Raw genomic sequence first — 19,732 nt, 5'->3', positions numbered from 1 at the left:
AATCATTGTAGGCCTAAATTAAATATTTCTTTGCCCAAAATGGCTGTATTTCAAATTCCTGAATCAAACCCCTGTATGTAGAGGGTGTATCTCACAGGGCATGAACCAGTGGAGGCAAAAATTAAAGATTTCTTTGCCCAAAATAGCTGTATTTCAAATGGTTGTATTTCAAATGCCTGAATCAAACCCCTGGATGTAGAGGGTGTATCTCACTTGGCCTGAACCAGTTTAGGCCTAAAATAAAGATTTCTTTGCCCAAATTGGCTGTATTTCAAATGCCTTAATCAAATTCCTGTATGTAGAGGGTGTATCTCACATGGCCTGAATCAGTGTAGGCCTGAATTAAATATTTCTTGGCCCAAAATGGCTGTATTTCAAATGGCTGTATTTCAAATGCCTGAATCAAACACCTGTATGTAGAGGGTGTATCTCACACGGCCTGAACCAGTGTAGGCCTAAATTATAGATTTCTTTGCCCAAAATGGCTGTATTTCAAATGGCTGTATTTCAAATGCCTGAATCAAACCCCTGGATGTAGAGAGTGTATCAGTGTAGGCCTGAATTCAATATTGGTGCACCAAATGGCGGTATTTCAAATCTCTGAATCTAACCCAAATGATTTAAGGGTGTATCTCACAATGACATCTACATCAAAGGCTGCCAACTAAATTATTTTTGTCCAAACAAGTGTTTGTTTAACAACTGAATTTGACAGCAGTATATAAGCCTGTAATTCCACACGTGCTGATGCTTCAAGGCCTAAAAATAGTGTTTTTTGTTAAAAAAAAGTGTGTTTTTAAAACCACAGAAAATGATGGGTGTATTTCTAGCTTAAATTGCACACTGACTAATCCAGAAGTTGTAGATTGCCCAAAAAGTGTATTTTTGGTAACAGAATATGAAAGCTGTATATATTAAACTTGAATTTGAATATAAAATAATTTTGCAAGAGGGCCTAAAGGAATTCTTTTGTACTAATGATGGATCCGTGTCAAATCCTTTCTCCCTCTGGAATGCCCATAAGGCATTCATGCGAGGTTTGTTCATTTAAGTTGGATCTAGAGCAAGGAAGGAAAGAGAGGAGCGGATAACCGATCTGATTACACAGATTAAATCCTTAGAAGCCAGCAATAAAACTGATCCCTCTGCCATTATAGGAACTAAATTGCAAAACCTCTGTCTTCAGTTAAAAGCCCACCTCCTTTATAAATTTGAGAAAGATCTAAAAATGATTCGCGCATCATATTACGCACAGGATAATAAGTCAGGGAAATTGCTGGCCCGGAGATTGAAGGAGAGAACTGTTAGGACTAAGATTCTCTTTATCACGTCGAAATCGGCGGATAAAAGGATCGTAGAGCCACAAGGAATTGCAAACTCCTTCCAAAGCTTCTATGGAGCCCTTTATAATCTGGAGTCGCCGCGGGATAAACCTCCCTTAACATTAGCAGCTATAGATCAGTTCTTAAATTCCCTTGATCTCCCACGTCTCACTGAGGCCCAACTAGGAAAATTAAATCTTCCCGTGACAGAGCAGGAAATTTTGGACGTCATTGTGAAATTACCTAATAGTAAAGCTCCAGGACCAGATGGGTTCTCTAGCGAATACTATAAGGCATTTCAAAAGGAACTCTCTCCTTATCTATGCCAATTATTATTTTTTTAAATGGTCAGGATCAGCTGTCCTCCAAAAGAGACGTTGGCATAGGCAATGATAGTCACCATACCGAAAACTGATCCCCCCTCAGATGACGTAAGGAGCTATCGTCCGATCTCACTGTTAAATACTGACGTAAAAATATATGCAAAAATTCTGGAGGGGCGTATAGCCCCTTATATTACTACCCTTACTCATATAGACCAAGTGGGATTTGTAAGAGGTAGGCAACTACAGGATAATGCTAGGCGGACATTAAATATTTTGGATTATATTCAGAGGTTGAAGATGCCTGCTCTTTTAGTCACTTTGGATGCCGAGAAGGCGTTCGACCGTATTAATTGGCAGTTCGCTTTCTCTGTATTATCAAGGATGGGATTTTCTGGGGCAATCCTGGCGGCTATCAGAGCGCTTTATACCCAACCAAGCGCTAGAGTGTGGGTTAATGGGGCGCTTGCGGATCCTTTTGACATAACTAATGGTACCTGCCAGGGCTGCCCCTTATCCCCTTTGGTATTTATTCTGACCATAGAGCCGTTAGCCCAAGCCCTACGTCAATGTCCGGAGATAAAGGGAATTAATATAGGGGATACAGAACACAAGGTTAGTCTATATGCAGACGATATTATTCTGACGTTGTCAAATCCCCAAATATCCCTCACAGCTGCCATAGAGATCATATCTCGATTTGGAGATCTCTCCTTCTATAAATTAAATACCGCTAAATCCCAGGCCCTTCCAATAAACATTTCTGCCATCCAGATGAAGACACTTAAAGATACCTTCGATTTAGATTGGCAAGATAGTCATATCGACTATTTGGGGATAAAGCTGAGAAAAGCATTCAAGAATCTATACGCTGTGAATTATGTTCCACTTTTAGGGGTTGTAAGAAGGATCTCGATAACTTAGCTAAATATGAGATCTCTTGGGTAGGTCGTATTGCATCCTTTCAGATGTTTACCCTTCCCAATCTATTGTATATATTTAAGACACTGCCTATCACTCCCCCAATTAGTTTTTTTAAGAAATGTACTCAGCTAATTAATACCCTGATTTGGAAAAAAACACAGGCCCAGAATAGCAACTACAATAATGCAGAGATCTAAGGCTCGAGGTGGGCTGGGCCTTCCGAATATCTATGAGTACTTTTTGGCTTCGCAGATATCTCAATTAAGGGAATGGTGGGTGAATGACCACACTAAACAGTGGGTACATATTGAAACAACGTTATCCTCTGCTAACAGCTTAAAAACCCTTCTATTAGCTGCTCTCCACCCGGCATTTAACCGCCCACTCGTCCCGACATTAGTATCCATGGCATTGGACAATTGGATCCAATTCCATAAATTATGCCCGAGGGAACCCGGACCCTTTCCACCTTTTACCCCTATAATGGTACTTAAGTACTTCATTCCAAATATTTCGGTTTTGTCCTGGGCGCTGAAGGGACTAGATCTTCTATCCAAGCTATTTATCTCAGACACCCTCGGTTCCTTTGAATACCTACATAGACGATTCCTGATTCCACACACAGATTTTTATAAATATCTATGTATCAGGCATTTTTTCACTGCTAATTCCCTGTTTAATCTGGTGTGTAACCAGGAAGTGTTCAAATTTTGGTCACTTGCTCCCCCACAAGGTACACGACTGCGGCCTCTGTATATGATGCTTAGGGATAAAGGATCTTTTGTTAAAACGACTCCACTTCTTACCTGGGAGGGAGATCTAGGATTAGTGTTCTCTAATGAGCAGTGGTCCTCAGCCTTTTCCTTCATCTCTAAAAACACTTGATGCGCTTTACATTATGAGTCTTTGATGAAAACTATACTAAGGTGGTATTATACCCCTGATTGTTTAAGTCATATTTTCCTGGTTCCTCATTCTTATGTTGGAGGGGATGTGGACAAAGAGGTACGTTATACCACATTCTGTGGTCCTGCCCTATGTTACAGGATATATGGAACGCTACATTCTCTCTTGCCTCGGACCTGCTGGGTCTCCGGCTCCTGCCTTCCCCCTCACTGGCCCTTTTATGAATTGATCTGATTAAGATGCCCTATGATTCGAGAGTGGTATTGGGACATCTCTTCCTCTCAACCAAATTGGCCATAGCCCAAAGCTGGAAATCACGGAATGTTCCTAGGTTGACGGAGGTTATTCAAAAATTAAACTCCACTTATATACATGAGATGGTGGTGGCGGGGCCCGGAGATGCATCAGGGAGGTTTGAGAGAGAATGGAGCCTCTGGAGATCTTCTCCTTTTGCAATACCATATCCTGATTAAGATGCCTTTATGAGTAGAATGATGACCTGTTGTACAAGATGACAACGGTATAGATATTGTTTAAATGACTGCACTGTATGCCTTTTTTAGTCTATTTTTGTTTGTTGTAAATTTAGTGCTGTATTGATTTCGGCTACAGTTGGCGCTGCCAATGTGGCTATGAAAAGCGCTGATTGTGTAGCCGTTTCTTTCATAATCATGTATGTTTTAAAAATTAACTTGAATTTAACACTTGCAGATAAGGAAAATACATTTTTTGGGCAAAACAAAGTGTGTTTTTAAAACCCCAGAAAATGATGGGTGAATTTCTAGCTGAAATTGCACACTAACTAATCCAGATGTTGTAGATTGCCAAAAAAGAGTTTTTTTGGTAACAGAATTTGAAAGCTGTATATATTAAACTTGAATTTAACATGTGCAGATCAGGAAAATACAGTTTTTTGGCAAAAAAGTGTGTTTTTAAAACCCCAGAAAATGATGGGTGTATTTCTACCTTAAATTGCACACTGACTAATCCAGATGTTGTAGAGTGCCAAAAAATGGTGATTTGCAATGTCACAAAAGCTCAGATGCAGTGTTGGTGCACTGAGCTTGCATAAAATTGCCACCGCCGCCTCCCACCTAACTAACAGAATTATGGTCTATGGGCTCAGGGCAGGGTAAAACGATTGTGCCCTGCACCCACACAACTATTTCTATGTAGATCGCTGAGTTAGATTCTCTCTTATTCTCTCCCTGAAATCACAAGTCCAGCAGCATCCTCTCCCTACACTTCTAAGAGCAGAGTGACGTGCAGCCCTATGTGACTCAAGCTTATATAGAGCCTGGGTCACATGCTGCTCTGGGCAATTACAGCCATGCCATTAGTAGGCATGGCTGTGATGGCTTCTAAGGTCAGACAGTTAACCGATTGTTTATTGGCTGCTCTGCAGCCTTTCAAAAAGGGCCAAGAAAGCACCAAACACCGAACCCAAACCCGAACTTTTACTGAAATGTTCGGGTTCGGGTCCGGGGTCCAAAAATCCTAAAGTTCGGTACGAACCCGAGAACACTGGGAGTTCACCACTAAAAGTCTTCTTTGGTGCTGCAAGGAGGTGGAGCAGGAGGAATGCTGGAGTGAGCCATCCAATCCACTATCTCATCATCTTTCTCCTCAACTATAATGTTGAACCTTTCCGAAGCCAGCAGGGGCAACTGCAGCCTACTACTACTACTTCTTCTGGCTCGATAGATTGTGCTGCTACTACCCACATTCTGGCTCTGGATCTATTATTTGGAACCCTTTCATGCCCCAGAGATTTTGGGGCGTCTGAGACAATGTTGTGCACTACCCTGTGTATTGGTGTAGTAAACCCGTATATATTGTGCTAGTTTGAATATAATCAATAGTGTTGAGCAAATAGAAGTGAAATCAATTGTATTTGATCCAAATTTCAGGGAAAACTTTGATTCCCAATGAATCCGAATTTCCTCTTGCTTCGTTGTAATAAGTAGTTTTTTTCCTAAAATGGTGGCTACACTTGTTACAAAGTGAAAGTAAGAATCCCGGGAAGGAGATATGACCCATAACACAGTTTAACAAACCTTTAATTGTAAAATCATGGATAGGGATAGTGCAGTGACAGTGTAGGGAGAGTTTTTAGACAATGTTGGTAGAGCATAGGGAGAGTACAGGGAGACTGCTGGGACAGCAGTCCTGTGCATCTTGTTCCACTGCTGTGCCATTCATTCTTAATCTGTTCTATTATACATAGACTCACTGTGCATCAGACCTAGTCTCAAAGCCGGTCTAATATATAGGCGCATGTACCTAGTTAATCTGCTGCGCCATTAATAATTGATCTGTTCAGTTATACATAGACATACGGTGCATCAGACTTATTGTCAACAGGCAGTGCAATATAACCCAACCACCATCTTTCACAGCCCAGCACAGAATGGTGTTCTTCTTGTTCTGCTAGGGCACCTCCCTGCCCGCTGCAGCACTGATTGGCTCATTCAGGTTGTCTGTCAGCCTGGGAGCCAATCAGAGCAAGCCCACTTCCTCTCAGGGTCATGTGAGGACCCTTTTTCTTCCTCCCTATTTTTTTCAGACATTTCAGTGGATTCATTAAAAATGAACCCAGAAAGATTTGGTTTTGTCTGCCATCAGAAAAATTGCAAAGTTCAAACTGGTTTGAAATGGTTCGCTTATCCTTAGTGCTAATAATCCTCATATTCAGGCTGGTATCTTGATACTCTTTTTCTATATTTCATGCCTATCTTCTCTTAACAGCAGCTGATTTATTGAGACTTACATACTAAATAAAAATATATGTTGCTTGCCGTCATGTGCCCATTCAATTTTGAAGGGCACTTTGCTTTTAGACAAATGAAACAATATTCCACTTCTTCAATGTGCATTTATAACCGGATAGCTGCATTGTGCCAAACACGCAACCTTAATTAAACATACAACATGAAAGGCTGATACTGGCAACAAAAATACACAGAGGAGTCTAGAAACTCAGTTTCTTACTATATTCATTTATAACATATGGTAAGGGCAGAATAAGCTCCGTAAAGCAGTTTTTCTTGAACTAGCAAGCACTGGCCACTGAGGTAGTTGGCTATTTGAAAGCTCACATTTGTATCAGTAAATGAGGCTTTGGAAGCTCTAATTAGCAGTTGTGTTCCAAGAAATGATTAATGTACGTACCAGAATACAAATTGTATTTTTTTTTCCTTTCTCCGTGCAAGCCTAAATAGTTTTCAGGAACTCAGGGTTCCAATATTATGAAAAATAACACTTATGATGAACACATATATATTATCAGCAAATAAGCTGTCAGGGTTAGATTTTTCAAGTCATTTATTAAAAATATACATCTACTGTATGCTTAAATAGTGCTGCATGAGCTGTAAGACAGCAAAATGATGTCTTCAAGGCTTTATGGAAGTATTCCATGTATGGCCATGAAGGTTTTAATTTGGAAAACAAGGGGTTACTTTGAAAGCATGGAATAACCACAAATAAATTGATATTTTTCACTATTGAATATGGTTCCCGATTTGACTGTATGCATGTATGAAAACACCTAAAAAATCCTAATCTCCCCTTCCTCCTTAAACTTGACTGGTCTATCTCTCTCCTAAGGCTAGTTTCACAGCTGCAGCACAGATCTCCAGCAGGCTGTTCTGGCAGAGAATGTTGGGAATCAGCCAGTAAAAACCCATTGAATGCAACGGTTTTTGTCAGGCCAAATCTCTGCACATTTGCTGATTCCCAACGGGTGCAAGGCAGGAGATATAGATGTTGTGGTCTGAAAATGGTGCCGGAGTAAGTAACTTTCACCTGTTCCAAACTCATAACAACAAAGGCACCCCAAGTACTGTCAAGCATGAGCCCCCAACATCAGGGTGTGCCCCAACTAAAGAATGGGTTTACCTTCTTGTTGTTGACCAGCCCTAGGAAGCATAGGTGTGAGGACTGCCATTGTGATCTTTGTGAATAACTGTTGTGAATAACTGCTGCAGCCAGAGCCCATCCAAGTTGGGAATCAGCAAGTGAATTCCCTGCAGGAGCAGGAGAGGACACATCTCACTTAGCTCCTTTATCTCAAGGTGAAGGTAGCTTCCGCTGACCCTCGTTTGTTATTTTTGCTGGAAAGCAGGACCAGAGAAGATGGAAACAGCCCGCCAAATGAACAAGTGAATGCCCTGCAATGAGCAGGGGAGAAAATTTATGTCCTGAGGTCCTCGTTCTCAGCAAAAAGAAAGAAAGTGTACACCCTGCAAGGAGCAGGAAGGATGCAAGTGTCCTGTGCCTCGCTACTGGGGTGCACAGCACCTTTAGCTGTACACCATTTCCTCCAAAACGCTTCAGGAACAGAAGAAGCCTTCCCTAGGATAGGAAAGTATAGGAAAAAAACGCGGCACTCCAATCCTTAATCCAGTCGTATATTTATTGACTCCGAACCAAAGCAATGTTTCGACTAAACAAGTCTTTTTCAAGCTATACATACATAGTGCAAGTGAACAAAATGTATGCACTCATTTACACAGGGATTGGATACACAATTACCACATAAAACCCCTCCCCCTCATCAGTGTGCTCATAGTGACATCGTCATATATTCCTCACATAATATACCTATCCCATTGGTGCATACTTAATTCATTAATAGACACTTACATCAGAGTTGTATTAATAAAGCACTCCATAGGACCTCATGGGGCGGACGGTATCACCTAAGCCCTATCGTGCTTGCGCGGCTTCTGTATACTGAAAGGCGGCCAGGGTACAACCACTTCTGCTCACCTGACCGGAAACGGAGTTCGTTACCAGGATGCTGTAACCAGCGTCTGTCAGCTGACTCTCCCCGCACACGCAGGCGTCCTAGAAACCTAGCAATGCCCTGGTCCTCTTCCAAACTCAGCACATTTAGTCCAAGTACATTGGAGATCTATTCACTAGAATATGCATATTCAGGGTGCGCCATCCTCCTCGCTCAGTCTGTTAACAAGAGAAGAAGATGCATATAAATACACACAAAGCGTTAACAGCAGATTGCCCCCTAACAGCCACGGTCTGGTCAAATATATAGGCTCATCAATACAATCAAGCCTAATTCCACATTGGCTCCACCAGATATGCAAGGGGGTGCTCTATAAAGAAAGCTATTTACTAACCCTAATATAACCCCATTCCTCCAAACCTCGTGGTATAAAAGGCATAAGTTAAATAAAGCGGTGAGACTCCTGGAGGTATAGCCCCAATACATAGGCTGGGGAAAACCTTAAAGGGCCTATTTATATTTCCGAGGCTCAACATAAAGGATCCAAATATTGACAGCGTGCTCCCCAATGGATCCCTCCATCGGGGACTGCCATGTTAACAAACATCCACTTCCGGGAAAAAGATTAGAGAAAATCTCCTCATAGGGGGGTTACCCCAATACAGGCTCCATTAGGGTCCAAATCCACCAGAAGGACCCCGCCTCATGTCCCCTTCACACACATTGACATTCAATCCATCCACCTCCTTGGGGTTATATAGTGCCCATCCCCTCATTGCTAATCACCTGTGCTCACCCGTAAAAAGGGTCTACGACCTACTATGCCTGTAAACCACAAGGTAAAAAGAAGAAGGAAATATAAATGGGTCACCCAAACCCGAACAATTCAGTAAAAGTTCGGGTTCGGTGTTCGGCGCTTTCTTGGCGCTTCTTGAAAGGCTGCAGAGCAGCTAATCACCAAGCGGTTAACTGTCTGACCTTAGAAGCCATCACAGCCAAGCCTACTAATGGCATGGCTGTGATTGGCCAGAGCAGCATGTGACCCAGGCTCTATATAAGCTTGAGTCACTCTGCTGTTACAAGTGTAGGGAGAGGATGCTGCTGGACTTGTGATTTCAGGGAGAGAATAGGAGAGAATCTAACTCAGCGATCTACAGAGAAATAGTTGTATGGGTGCAGGGCACAATCGTTTGCCCTGCCCTGAGCTCATTGACAAAAAAAAACTAACTTTTATAATTCTGTTAGTTAGGTGGGCGGCAGCGGCGGCCATTTTATGCAAGCTCAGTGCACCAGCACGGCATCTGAGCTTTTGGGACATTGCAAATCACAATTTTTTTTGGGCAAACTATAACATCTGGATTAGTCAGTGTGCAATTTAAGGTAGAAATACACCCATCATTTTCTGGGGTTTTAAAAACACACTTTATTGCCAAAAGACTGTATTTTCCTGATCTGCAAATGTTAAATTCAAGTTTAATATGTACAGCTTTCATATTCTGTTACCAAAAAAACACTTTTTTGGCAATCTACTACATCTGGATTAGTCAGTGTGCAATTTAAGGTAGAAATAATCCGCTTAAGACAAAACATGACATATCCTCAACATGAGTGTCACCCACAGTCAAATGGATATTGTGAACTATGCCCTTTAACGATCTTTGAGAAAGTGGAGTGGAATCGATAGCAAAACAGGTATATCCTTTTCCAAAGTGCATACCTGGAAACCATGCGTTGTTGCAAATTGATTATCAATGAGATTGACAGCTGCTCCACTATCTACAAAAATCTCACAATGTTCTTGCTGTCTAGCGCCACCCTGGCAGGTAGGAGAAAACGGGAACTACAAACAAACGGCAAACCTTCAATTTCCGCATCAACCTTGCCAATAGTAGCAAATGGAAAGGTTTTAGAGGTTATTTTTTGTTTTGTTTTGTTTGGCTTTTATTACCCTTAGAAAACGTCATGAATCTCCTAGAGGGGCAAACATTAGCTAAATTATTTATAACCCCACAACAGAAACAAACCCTCCTCTGAGAGCTGAATCCTCTACTATCAGAGGCAAGAAAAACCCAGCTGCATGGCCTCCTCCTCAGAGGGGATTGAGACAGACTGAGACCCCTGCGCACTGAATAAGACAGCCCCACTGTCCTTGAGCTGAATATAGAGTAGTCTCCTCTCTCTCTCTCTCTAAGACGCCTGTCAATACGAACAGCTAGAGACATGGCTGACTCTAACGACGCTGGTCTCTCATGAAGAGCGAATGTATCATCTAATCTTTCCGAAAGACCATGGCAAAATTGACTTCGGAGTGCAGCATCATTCCAACCAGTATCAGCTGCCCATCTCCGAAATTCAGAACAATATATCTCTGCGGAGTGTTTACCCTGACATAAAAAACGCAGTTTAGATTCAGCCAGAGCAATATGATCTGGGTCATCAGATATCTGCCCCAGGGCTACAAAAAATGAATCCACCGACCGAAAAGGTCCAAGACTGAGCGTTATCTCTGAGCAGCGAGATGATGATCCATACTCTCTGCTCCTCATCACCAGAGGAATGGGGAAGTAGGCAAAAATGGAGTTTGCAAGTCTCTCTAAAGCGAACAAAATTCTCACTACCCCCGGAGAACGTATCCGGAAGCTAGATCTGAAACTGAGACACAGTTTTACGGAGATCTGATACCTCCAGCGAAAGACCTTGCATGTGGTCAATCAAGGCTGAAACCAGATCCATGCTTACGACTTATGTTTATAATGTCAAGGGTGAAGTTTGCAGATAGCTGGAACTTATGAATAAACGAGCGACTGGCTTGATCCCAAACTAAGGAGCTTATAGATGAGCCCTATAAAACCCTAAGAGCTCTCCCTGACTGCTATGCACATGCAAGGGTCTCGATGGTAGACAATTGCATGCCCACGTACCATAGTCTGTGTGACACCTGAAAAACCTATAATAGTGAGGGGACACAACCACCGGCTCCCTGCACTTAATACAGATGGACCTAGAATCAAGCCAGCAAGGAAACACAATAAAGTAAAGGACTTATCTGAGCAAACAGCAGAAGCAGCCTCCAGCAATGAACACTTCATCCAGGAAGTAATATAAACCGCAAAGTGAGGCAGTATGGGAGGGAATATAAAGGAAAAAGATTAGTCTAAATAAGTGACACCTGGCAGAAGGAAAGGAGATGAGAAAGTGAAACCAAAACAAAGAACATCATACAAGGGGTAGAGAAGAACGTCTGCCAGACCTTCTCACAGAACTGGCGGTGACAGCAACAAAGTCAATTTTGAGGGTTTTGGTACAATTCTTAGGCCTTGTAGCAGGGATAAGCATACAATGCGATCCTGTTAGGCACACAATTCGATCCTGTTGGCACACAGTTCGATTTTGTTGGCACACAGTTCGATCCTGTTCCAGTGATGCCAAAAATGCAATGAGAGCAGGATACGGGTATACGGTAATGCCAAATTATGCAATGACTGGGTCAGGTGTAGATAATAGTCTATGTTTTGTTCGTGAGGCCAATTGCAGCGTGCGCAGGGTACTATCACAGGGCCCTCCCAAGGTGTTATAACGCACGTCCCAGGTTAGCAATGCCAGAGTAGTGTAATGGCCTATAATGTCTCTATAGGTGGTGATAATTGTGTCAATGGTGTCTCCTACCTGGGTACGGCTGGACTCCTGGCTCACTTGCAATAAATTTGAGTGTAGTGATAGGAGGAGTAATAGAGGAATTTTGCAGCAGAAATTATGTCCAGACCTTTAGATGAAGTTTAAACATTTCTTTACTGAAGATAACTTGTATCCAAGCAGAATACAGCTTTGGTCTTTCGTCCCAGCAGGTTTTGGCAATGGTTGGCAGGAATAAATCTTCTGCACTATAAATCTGGAGCTTGCAGGATAGGATGTCTGCTTAATAGCTCTGTAACTGTGGCAGGAATTTATCTTCTGCGTTTCTGTCTATCTTCTGCTTTGTGGGGACTGACTAGCTGAGGAGGAATATGGCTTGTCCTAGGTCTCTGGATTTGACTCGCAGATAGGCTCTCAGGGAATGCTTTCGTCCTGGAACTCTGGAGGTTGTCTGCTTTCTTGTCATCCAGCTGAGGCTGCAGAGATCAGTCTGGGTATTTGATCAATGTCTCAGCCGAGACAAGATCCTGGCTTTCTTCCCTATGCAGTGGGACTCATGAACTGTATCACACAGCCTTCCCCAACAGGGGTGGCTGGGGGGTGGCTGGCACACTGAATCTAACTTCCTTCTCCACCCAAGGTGCAGGATGTGGGAAAAGTCCACACCTCCACAGAGGGGGAGCTAAGCTGGAATGATCAATTCCAGCCTAGATATAATAAACTGTAACTAGTTCCTCAAGGAAATTTATATTTAACATAGTTTTAAATGCACAGTTGTGAAAACATAATGTAAATTACATCTGATGACAATGTAAAGGCTTTTAGAAGATAGTAGCGGGAAAGAGGCGTGTAGTAACACAACTCTGGGGTGTTACACTAGCTTAGGAAGAAATAAGTCATTTAAAAAAAAAACTAAACTCGTATAAGTCCTTTGTGTGATGGAATTCTGGTTACCTGAAGCCATCAGCAGAGGGCTTACAGAATACAGATTTTTTTCAAACGGCACTCTGTATGCTGTCAGACATTGCACACTAGTATTGCTATTTTTCACCAAAAAAACTTTGAACTGTCTGGAGAAACCCTGATATGGATTTTGGAATAGTAGTTTACATTTTCTCTCTGAAATTTAAAACGCTACCCTTTGTATTGTAAGACACTTTGCACACGTATAGTGCTATTTTTCCAAACCCCAAACAACGGATCTATAGATGACCTGACAAATTTCGGTCTAGTATTTCATGTGTTTTCACTGAGATTTTAACACTATCCTCGGGATGGTAAAACACGTGTTGTACAGTCGTGGCCAAAAGTTTTGAGAATTACATAAATATTGAAAATTGGAAAAGTTGCTGCTTAAGTTTTTATAATAGCAATTTGCATATACTCCAGAATGTTATGAAAAGTGATCAGATGAATTGCATAGTCCTTCTTTGCCATGAAAATTAACTTAATCCCCAAAAACCTTTCCACTGCATTTTATTGCTGTCATTAAAGGACCTGCTGAGATCATTTCAGTAATCGTCTTGTTAACTCAGGTGAGAATGTTGACGAGCACAAGGCTGGAGATCATTATGTCGGGCTGATTGGGTTAAAATGGTAGACTTGACCTGTTAAAAGGAGGGTGATGCTTGAATTTATTGTTCTTCCATTGTTAACCATGGTGACCTGCAAAGAAACGCGTGCAGCCATCATTGCGTTGCATAAAAATGGCTTCACAGGCAAGGATATTGTGGCTACTAAGATTGCACCTCAACTAAAAATTTATTGGATCATCAAGAACTTCAAGGAAAGAGGTTAAATTCTTGTTAAGAAGGCTTCAGGGCGTCCAAGAAAGTCCAGCAAGCGCCAGGATCGTCTCCTAAAGAGGATTCAGCTGCGGGATCGGAGTGCCACCAGTGCAGAGCTTGCTCAGGAATGGCAGCAGGCAGGTGTGAGCGCATCTGCACGCACAGTGAGGCGAAGACTTTTGGAAAATGGCCTGGTGTCAAGAAGGGCAGAAAAGAAGCCGCTTCTCTCCCAAAAAAACATCAGGGACAGATTGATCTTCTGCAGAAAATATGGTGAATGGACTGCTGAGGACTGGGGCAAAGTCATATTCTCCAATGAAGCCTCTTTCCGATTGTTTGGGGCATCAGAAAAAAGGCTTGTCCGGAGAAGAAAAGGTGAGCGCTACCATCAGTCCTGTGTCATGCCAACAGTAAAGCATCCTGAGACCATTCATGTGTGGGGTTGCTTCTCATCCAAGGGAGTGGGCTCACTCACAATTTTGCCCAAAAACACAGCCATGAATAAAGAATGGTACCAAAATACCCTCCAACAGCAACTTCTTCCAACAATCCAACAACAGTTTGGTGAAGAACAATGCATTTTCCAGCACGACGGAGCACCGTGCCATAAGGCAAAAGTGACAACTAAGTGGCTTGGGGACCAAAACAGTTGACATTTTGGGTCCATGGCCTGGACACTCCCCAGATCTTAATCCCATTGAGAACTTGTGGTGAATCCTCAAGAGGCGGGTGGACAAACAAAAACCCACTAACTCCAAGAAGTGATTATGAAAGAATGGGTTGCTATCAGTCAGGAATTGGCCCAGAAGTTGATTGAGAGCATGCCCAGTCGAATTGCAGAGGTCCTGAAAAAGAAGGGCCAACACTGCAAATACTGACTCTTTGCATAAATGTCATGTAATTGTCGATAAAAGCCTTTAAAACGTATGAAGTGTGTGTAATTATATTTCACTACATCACAGAAACAACTGAAACAAAGATCTAAAAGCAGTTTAGCAGCAAACTTTGTGAAAACTAATATTTGTGTCATTCTCAAAACTTTTGGCCACGACTGTACAGTTTTGAGCTTATATCCCTCATAAAAACAAAAAACAATACAGTATTTCTGTTAAAATAGGGAGGAAAAGAAATGTTCTTGCAGGTATCTGCATTTGAGGTTCTGCAGCAGCTGCAACTGTGTTATAAGGCAGTAATTGCACCTAGAAGCACTGCTAGGTAGTCCCATGCTCAGCTCCTCACTTCATACTCCCTGGCTGGAAGCTAAGCCCTACCTTTCCATATTTTACACAATTATTATTGTTTTTTGCCTGTCCCTTCACTGTCCCTGACACTAAAATAGAAGCTTGACTATGACTGTACACTGTCCCTTAAGTCGTTTTATGTTAGACACTGCAAAACCCATACACCCTCATTCACAACCCAACACTGAATGATGTTCTAGTCATTCTGCAAGGGTACTTCCCTGTTTGCCGCTGCACTGATTGACTCATTCAGGCTGTCTGTCAGCCTGTGAGCCAAGCAGGGCAAGCCTTGCCCGCCCCCCTCACCCCGTTTCCTCTCAGGGATATGTGAGCATCATTCTTCTTACTCTCTCAAGCTTTTTTTCCACTGACATGTGCAGTAAAAAGGCGCCGTGCGCTGTTTTACTGCATTCATCTGAGGCGATCCTGAAAAGCTCTGAAAATCCACTGTAAAGTACACCGAAAAGTACACAGAATAGGAACTAGAGAAGCACATGTTAAGTCAATGGGTCCACAAAAAATACAGAACGCACACGGAACACATCTGTATGTCATCCGTATTTCACCCGTATTTTGCGGATCCATACTGTAAAAATACTATGCCCAGACCATATTGCTCATGTGTTTGGTGATTAATAAGTTACTGTTTCCGTTTCCGATCTGCAAAAAAATTGATCGCATACAGAAACCATACGGATATGTTTTGTGGAATAACGGAACGGAAGAGGAATTAAATCAGAGAAAAAACCCCCCTCAGATATGGAACAACGGATTCGTGAAAAACGAACTGCAAAGCAACAATGGTCGTGTGCATGAGCCCTTATTAAGAGTAGTGATGAGCGGGAGGTGCCATATTCGACTTCGACAAAATTCGCGAATATTCGCTAGAATATTCGTCTCATATTCGTCGAAATCGAATATTCATCATTATTCTAGTTATCGCGATTAATATGCGATTTAAATAATCGTGTATTGCGATTTTAACTTAAGGCAACTTTCCTATTGGTTTGATATCTTGAATTAGCTAAGATGACGAATATGACGAATGTATTCGTCATATTCCTCAAAACGAAGATAACAAAGTATTCTCCATCTTCGTTTTAGCTACCTATTCGCCAACTTCGCTAATTCTAGCAATCAAATAGGAAAGTTGACTACAGAGACAGCTGTGTTTAATTCGCTATGCGATTATATTACTTAGCTTTTTTTTTTTAAATTAATAGAATAATTATAATATTTGATAATTATTATAATTATTCTATTTATAAAAAAAAAGCTAAGTAATATAATCGCATAGCGAATTAAACACAGCTGTCTCTATAGAAAGACAAAAAAGGGGGTCAGTCAGCGCATACCAAACTGCAGGAGCACATTGCTATGGCAGGGAACAACATTAAAAGACAAAACATGCAATGTGACAACTCACTGCAATATAGAGTACAAAATTGCATAATAATTACAAGTGCTACACTATAAGTGAGAGATACTTGGCAAATCGTTTTGTACAAAATTATTTGAGCCCGTCTGCTGCACGTCAAGGCGATCTCTGTTAGACGGGTTCCTAACACTAAATTCTACCTGTTAAGTGCCAAGACGGCTACCATACACTTCAGGGAGTGTAGGTTCCACATGCATGCTGGGTCTGCTTCAATAACTGTCATTTTGGGTGCCAAAATGGCCTCCACTGTATCCAATGAGTGCAGGTACCAACATGCATGCAGGCCCACTCCACAACACCCCCGGCGCCAAATGGCCACCTATAGGCTGATTTTAATTAGTGTGAGTATATAGTCTGGCCTGCTCCCCCTCACTCACTGAAGCCATTTGGCACCAGGAGTGAGATAGTTTGTGGACTCTCACTGCAGTCTTTGGTGTCCATTTGGCGCCGGGGGTGTTGTGGAGTGGGCCGGCATGCATGTTGGTACCTGCACTCATTGGATACAGTGTAGCACTTGTAATTATTATGCAATTTTGTACTCTATATTGCAATGAGTTGTGGCATTGCATGTTTTGTCTTTTACAGCTGTCTCTATAGTCAACTTTCCTATTTGATTGCTAGAATTAGCGAAGTTGAAGGATATGGAGCTAAAACGAAGATGGAGAATATTTCGTTTTGAGGAATATGACGAATACATTCGTCATATTCGTCATCTTCGCTAATTCTACCAAGCTAACCATAGTAAACCAGGTGTAAGTTGAAATCGCAATGCGATTAATTCAAGTTATATTAATCGCATTGCGAGTTCAACGTAATTCACAAATCCGACAGTGCATTCTAGTATGGAGATGTTCCCATGGTGATGGGGACACTCCATGAGCACGGAAGTCGGCAGAAGCGGCAACGGGCACTGACTGGAACAGCCAGGAAGCCAGGAATCCTAAGGACAGGTAAGAACTACTTTTGGGCACACACCTCTTTAATAAGTGCTGAACATGTGTGAAGCTCTGTGCTCCAGAACTAAACTGTACACCAGCAAGGGAGATTACCATAAATGTGCTGGATTGGTTATACCCATATGAAATCCTTGGATGTTTCTGTGTTTTCCTGATTGGGGGAACATTTCTGAATATTGACTTGTCTAGCTATGCTTCTGCTTCATCCTCACTGTATGAAGCACTCAGCTCTACTATAGCTCTGTTACTTCACACCGGTTTATCACCTCTCTGTATACTGCCCAATGAACAGGCCATAACTCTGACATCAGCAGCACCAGCTAGTAGGCCCGCCCCCAATGAATCCAGCTCTGATGCTTTGTGACATCACAATGCAGTGTCCAGCGTTCTATGTGTTTCGGGTGCCCTAGAGTTTCCTGAGGATTAGTGGTTGGTGAATATGGATGCACGGAGAATTGCTGTTTTATTTACGGTCATTTGCATTTTGCATATCAAGGGGAATCTCGCAATAAGACCTGCAGGTAATGGACAAATAACGGTTACACATTGTATTTCTGCATGCATGACTATGGGTTGTAGAGACTTGGCTATTAGGCTGTGTGAGGCCTTGCAGCTTAGCCCCAGAAATATTCTGAACTGCAATACTATACACAGCCCATAGACAAGGGAGGCACTAGCTTAGGAAGAAGTCATTTTACATTTTTTTAAACCCATATAAGCCCATTCTGTGATTAAAGTCTGGTTACCTGAAGTCTCCAGTAGAGGGAGCTTACAGAATACAGATTTATTATTGAGCTCTATGTAGATGTGTATATAGCAGTAGCAGGCTCCCATATTGTCTCTAGTGGTGGCAGAGAGGATGTTATCATATATCTCTATGGCATCACTATTGAGCTCTGTATTAGAAAACTGTTCTCTGACTGCTATATAGATATAATCAGAAATTAATCAGCATGACTTTATTGAAATGTTTACATTTACAAACTACTAAATATTTTTTTCTGAGTGAGCGTCCCCTCTAAGCTTATGGTAAAATATATCCAACTAGACATTAAGCCCGTTACAATAACGGGCGCTAGAACATTAGTGCATAAACATTAGTAGGAACAGTCTATATGAAACGGCACTGGCACTGAATGGTGGATGAGACTGGTAGCTGTGGCTGGTGGCCGAGACTGTTGGCTGTGGCTGAGACTGGTGGCACTGACTGATGGCTGAGACGGCTGGCACTGACTGGTGGCACTGGCTGGTGGTGATGAGACTGCTGACAGTGACTGGTGGCTGAGACTTCTGGCAGTGACTGGTGGCTGAGACTGCTGGCACTGTGACTGGTGGTTGTTGGCAATAAATGATGGCTGAGATGGCTGGCACTGACTGGTGGCTGACACTGCTGGCAGTGACTGATGGATGAAACAGCTGGCACTGACTGGTGGCTGAGACTGCTGGCACTGTGACTGGTGGCTGTGGCTGGTGGCACTGACTGATGGCTGAGACGGCTGGCACTGACTGGTGGTGCTGAGACTGCTGGTAGCGACTAGGGGCTGAGACTGCTGGCAGCGGCTACTGTCTTTGACTGAGAGTGCTGGGACTGTGCGGCTCTGTGATGCACGAACAGAAATGGCGGTACTCCAACGTGGAGAGCACACCATAACCTGGGAGTGGCAGCGGTGATTGGCCGGCGCGCAGATGTGGGCCGTGCGAGCGGCATGCATAGTGCAGTGTAATGATTGGTCAGTGCACCGTGCGAGCTGGTGTGGGCGGTGTGGTTGCGTGTGGAGCGACGGTGATTGGGCGGCGCGCTGGTGTGGGCGGTGCAGGCGTCGTGTGGAATGGACGGTGTGCCACGCATGCGCAGTTCAATTATCGGCACACACACACAGACACGTAGCACTGAGCACGCACGCAGGGCTTTTATTATAGTTGATATATATCCTCTGCAATTAAATCCCTGTGTGCGTGCGCGTCTGTATTTGTGTGCCGATTAGTGAAGTGTGCATGCGCGCTGTGCCCAGCTCCTCCCCCTCCGGCTTTCTCTGAAGCCAACCCAAACCCCGGGATCCGGGCCCTGAAACCGCCGCCTGCCACAGCGTATCCTTCACCGGACATCCTTACGCACCACCTACACCTGCACAACAGACAGAGAGTGGCCCCGTACCTGCATTGCATCCTTGGTTTCATAGAACTCCCAAAGAGCCTGGGAGGACAAAGCTGGGAGCACAGGGGGCCTCTGATTCTGAACCCCGGGTATCTTTCAGCATAGGAGGCACATGCTAGTCCCCGCAGCAGCCGCATCCTCCTCACTCCTATTTCGCCCTAACCCAGCCAACTAAAGTCAGAAAATGGCTGCACAGTAGCAAGTGAGGGAAGCTATCACAGGCAGGGAGCATTACGCACACACGGACACAGGGCTTTTATTGGGGCTGGAGTGTAATCCTACATAATAAAATGTGAT

Source organism: Bufo gargarizans, chromosome 3, assembly GCF_014858855.1.
Source record: "Bufo gargarizans isolate SCDJY-AF-19 chromosome 3, ASM1485885v1, whole genome shotgun sequence".
Lineage (NCBI taxonomy): Eukaryota > Metazoa > Chordata > Amphibia > Anura > Bufonidae > Bufo > Bufo gargarizans.
Note: the sequence above shows the minus strand (reverse complement) of the source record.